The sequence below is a fragment of the Chelonoidis abingdonii genome, chromosome 1, assembly GCF_003597395.2.
Source record: "Chelonoidis abingdonii isolate Lonesome George chromosome 1, CheloAbing_2.0, whole genome shotgun sequence".
NCBI classification, from domain to species: Eukaryota; Metazoa; Chordata; order Testudines; family Testudinidae; genus Chelonoidis; species Chelonoidis abingdonii.
The window spans coordinates 210,079,969-210,085,092 of NC_133769.1; positions in this window are offsets into that span (position 1 = coordinate 210,079,969).

Below are 5,124 nucleotides of genomic sequence, written 5' to 3' on the forward strand. Positions count from 1 at the left end.
TGGGATCTCAACCCAGAATTCCAAGGGACGGGGGAGACTGTGGAAACTATGGGATAGCTACGGGACAGCTACCCACAGTGCAACACTCCAGAAATCGACGCTAGCCTCAGACCATGGACGCACATCACTGAATTAATGTGCTTAGTGTGACCGCATGCACTCGACTTTATACAATCTGTTTTACAAAACTGGTTTATGTAAAATCAGAATAATCCCACAGTGTAGACGTACCCTCAGTCAGGGTGCATGTTAGTATGTGTGTTGTTGCCTGTGAACCCTTTCCCCTGAATGGCCCCTGGCAAGTGGGTGCCTTACCGTCAGGGTTACTGCCCCAGCTCCCCTCTTGGGCCCCAAGAGGTCCCCAATAGATTGTCTTATCTCAATAACGTCCCTCATTGGGGCCAATTTATTACCAAAACACGGTGCAAATAATCCATAACAAAAGTCCCCAAACAAAGCAGGGATAGTCATTAAAATTCCCCGACCTCCAGTCTGTTGACATCGCACTTCCACCCCATTCAGGCTCTTCTTCAGTCCTCTCCTGTCCTGCTGTGACAGCCACCCTAGCCCTTCCAACTGGAGTGTAACCCTGCGCTTCCCAGCAGGCACCCATACTGCCTCTGCAGGGAGCACATCCTCCCCAGGGGAGCAGCCACCGCTCCTGGCAGCCTTTTACACACTGGGGACTCCAGCAGGAAAGCTCCTCACTGTCCCCTGCCTTCAGCCCCCTCTGGCCCCTGGCTCTAGCTCAGATGTCTGCAGGCAAACTCCCTCTTCTACTCTCTTGCCATCAGCCTTCTGGACCAGGTTCTCTGGCTTGGGAATGACAGGTAATAAACTTCTCTCCTGCTTCCAGCCTTCCCCTGTAACCTCCTACAACTTTCTTCACCAATCTTCTTCTCTGATTCTTCCTGATCCTTCATAGTCCCAGGTGCTGCCCTGATCTCTTAAGTGGGAGCACCTGTTCTGGCACAAGAAAGCTGGACCAGCTTCATTTAAAGGGCCAGCCCCCCTGTGATATTGTCCACACATCCCCATACAAAACCCCTTAAAGCACATGCTCACAAGTGCATCGATCTCGTGCTTGGCTGAGGGTATGGGGTAACGTACATGTTGTTCTCTCAACTGCCCACTTTGCAGTGTAGGGGCAGAGAAAACTCATGAGAACAACCATACTGGGTCAGACCAAGGGTCCATCTGGCATCCTAAGCACCTTGTTCCAAGAGTCTTCCAGTGTCATCCCACAATTGCCAGTCCCTATTTGTTTCAGCCCTCCTACCTACTCCCTCTCACGCACCCCCATGCACTGGAAGCTACCTCGTGGTTTATACATACCTGGTCAGCATTTAACCCATCATTTCCACGCGGTCTGCTCCATTTTCTGCACTGCTCACTCCAGCTCTGCCAAAGGGCATTACAAGATGCCCACCACCCAGCCTGAGTCTAACTGTCCGGAAGAGCACTCCAGAGTTATGCCTAACCTCTGGTGTCAGTACAACAAGGAGCATAGCTTTGGGTGATGCACTTGAAATCTGCAATTGTTTAAGTCTATCTCAAACCCTTAAAGACCATCTACTGCTACGCTAAGGATGGCAACAGCAGGTCCAACAACTCCCTGGCTACCTACCCCTATTATGAGGAATTCAACTGGTGCTCTCTACCACCCAGAGCCCAGCATCCTGTCTGACAGGGCTCTAAGCAGGGACAGTTTAATGCTTAGACTGGAAGAAAAGTGGACAGGGACAGCACCAGAGGAAACCATGGTGGAAGGGAGGCAAACTCCCAGGAATAGGCTGTGATACTGGAAGCCCCTAATCAGGCCAGATGGGCTAGTGAGTGTCCCAAGTCCATTTTCTGAGGACTTGTTCAGGGATGTGCTGAGGGAACAACATGGAGAGGGAGTGGTGTGGGAACTGGGTCCACAACCCAGTAAGTGGCACCTGCCATCTTTAATATTATCATGAGGGAACTTGAAGCATACGTGGGACGGATTTCCTGGTTATTATAACCAACACAATTATTGTAAGCAGTGTTGTTGTAGCTGTGTTGGTCCCAAGATACCAGAGAGACAAGGTGAAGAGCTCTGTGTAAGCTTGAGAGCTTGTGTGTCACCAACAGAAGTTGGTCCACTAAAAGGTATTACCTCATCCACTTCATTTCTCCAATGAAACTATTGTTACATATATTAGGATGGGTTTAGCTTCAGCTGAGGGTGGAAGCCGTAACATTTCCCTGGACGCCCTTCCCCCTCCCTCTACACGAGGTGTGATCCAAGAAAGGGAAGAATATAAAGATGCAACTAATGATTCATTTTTGCTATCTTTGCACTTATTAGTTTTAAAAAAATCAGGATTACAAGATTAGCCAGCGTGAGTGCATTCTCCGTATAGCATTCTCCTTCTAACTCTGTCTCAGCGCTAGGATGATAGAGTTACGGCATGATTAGAATTAAATCATTGTCACAGACAATATGGATTATAGGTCCCAGTAGCTGTATTAAGTGGAACAGTCCCCTGTGGACCTCAGTGCTTTGTCTTCTGGTTCTGTCTGTTCATGGCATGCTGTGCAGGCTGGGGAGGGAAATCAGCTGTGCTGTTAACAAGACTCTGCATCGATGTTCAGCATCCTTTCAATGTTAATCCGAATTTTCCCCCCACTCTTGAGAATTTTTCATGCAGGAGAAACTCAAGGCAGTCTATAAAATTTCTGGATAGGGCAAACTTCCATCAGTCATGTTGCGTTCTCCATTCCTTCTCCTTCTCCACCAGCCTTCTCCATTCCTTGATATGCTGCTCTGTCAACAGGCAATGAAAATATCCTTTGCGTGGATAGATTGAATCCCACCACTTGCCTGGAAAATTTGGTTCTTCTTCCACTCTGTGACTTCCAGAACAGTAATATCCTCCCAGGCTTCTCCATCCTGAAATAATGTTGACACTCATACTGGTAACTGGGCCCTGAGCTGCTCACCTTTACCCTCCAACCAGGGCCCACTTTTAAAAAATGAATTAAATTTAAAATGCTTACCATGGCGTGTCTTTGGGCTGGGCATGTTACTAGAAGGCTCTTGAATAAGTCAGTGTATAAATGTGGAATAAAAGCTTACCAGGTTGATAAAAGTATTGAACTGTGGCCTTGTTTTGATGCAGATGTAAAAGAGAGAAGGGATTCTTTCCTATTTTTTCCCCATGAAAATGCTCTTTCATTTCGTTGGCAGGCACTTCCAACGCAGCTGCACCAAGGGAGGAATCCAAGACTCTTCAGGACAGGACCCTCAATCAAAAGAAAAGGAAGAGCCTTAGAGATGACCAGATGTTATATGATATGCAGAGCAGGTCAGGTGAACACCTAGAATACCAGACAGCAAAGGAACAGGATGGCAAGTGGGAGAAGAAATTGTTTGCCAGTTTCCTTGAACATGACCAGAGGAATAGCAATCAGGATCAGGTACTGTTAGAGCAGCTGATCATTGTGATAGCCACCAGGCTGCACCCCCCTGTACCAGCTCCAGCACCAATGCCCGTGCACTCTCCTCCATGCTATCACATCATGAATTCACTGGAAAATTCTTTACTTGGGTGGGCTATGAACACGTCTATGAACTGAAATAAGCTGATGTACCTTGTGCATTCTGGCCCCACACAACCTGGGCAATGTGTTAAACCAGGGAGAAGGAGAACAGAAGCAGGCTTCTGACGTTCAGTTTCATTATTCAACCTGTGGAGCTAGGACTTCAGTTAATGACACTGTTTTGCACATTTTATTTTATTTTTCATGTTTGAAAATATTTATTTGTGGACAGGCACCTGGCATGCCTGCAAAGGTGTCAATGATACTTCTGGTTATTATACTACTCTTAGTTGTGTTAATAAATCGATTTGGCTGTACAATACAGCGAAGTCTGAGTGCTTGGAAAAGAAGGAAGGGACAGTAAGTTGTATCCAGGGCCGGTGCAAGGATGTTTCGCACCCTAGGTGAAACTTCCACCTTGCGCCCTCCACCCCCCCATGCCCCTACCCTGAGGTGCCCCCCCGCAGCAGCTCCTCCCTTGCATCCTGAGGCGCCCCCCCGTGGCAGCTCCACCCCTCCGCCCTGAGGCCCCCCGATCAGCTTAGGCACTGCGAGCCTGGGAGGCGGGACAAGTGAAGCGGCCACAGCGTGCTCGGGGAGGAGGCGGGGCAGGGGTAAGCTGGGGCGGGGAGTTCCCCTGAGTGCCGCCCCCGCCCTTACTTGCTGCAGGTGGCCCTCCCCGCGCTCTCCTGCCCCAGTCTAAATGCTGGCGGTGACCGGGGCGGCCGAAGATCCAGCCACTGCGGTTGCTGCCGAAGAAAATGGCGCCCCCCAAATGCCAGCACCCTAGGCAATTGCCTAAATGGTTGCACCGGGCCTGATTGTATCCACAGTTTTTAAATAAAGTATCAACCACTCTTATCTCACATAAAACCAAGAGCAAACCAGCAGTTACCACATAAATTGCTAGGTGTACTATACCAAAACACAGCATTAGAAGTCCCCCATTACAGTATCCTATTTCCTCAGCCACATCACACTGCAATGCAAGGATGTGGGCACACAAGACGTCCCTTATTTCCCTTGCCTGCCTGGATCCAACCTCAGTAATGACAGGAGCGCTTTCTGGTTTCCTGTCTCAGACCTGCAAACCAGCAGTGTCTTGGGCCCACTCCATGTGAAAATCATTGCACTTATCCTTGTAGATGTTCAAGATGCAGACAATCAGCTGAATGTCTGATTGGAGCCTGGTAAGCAGGATGGGTTGTGTGCAGCTCTGCAGTGTGGCCGCTTGGAGGCAGGCTTGGCTACCACATGCCTGAATGCATGCAAGCCAGGTCATGGGTACACACAATGTAGACATACCGACAGTGGCTGAGCAGTAGCAGCTCCGCTTCCTAAGGCATGGCCATTCTCAGCACACATTTTCTCATAGGCTCTCTCTCTTTTTCTCAGAAATCACCTGCAGACAGAATGATGGCCCAAGGCAAGATACACTGCACTTTATTCGACCTGTCAAGGATTACAAGACGATTCCTTTCCTGCCCCATCCAAACTGCTTTCCTAAGCAGTAGTCTTCACTAGAACATCATGGGAATTCCCCCCTGCTTTGTT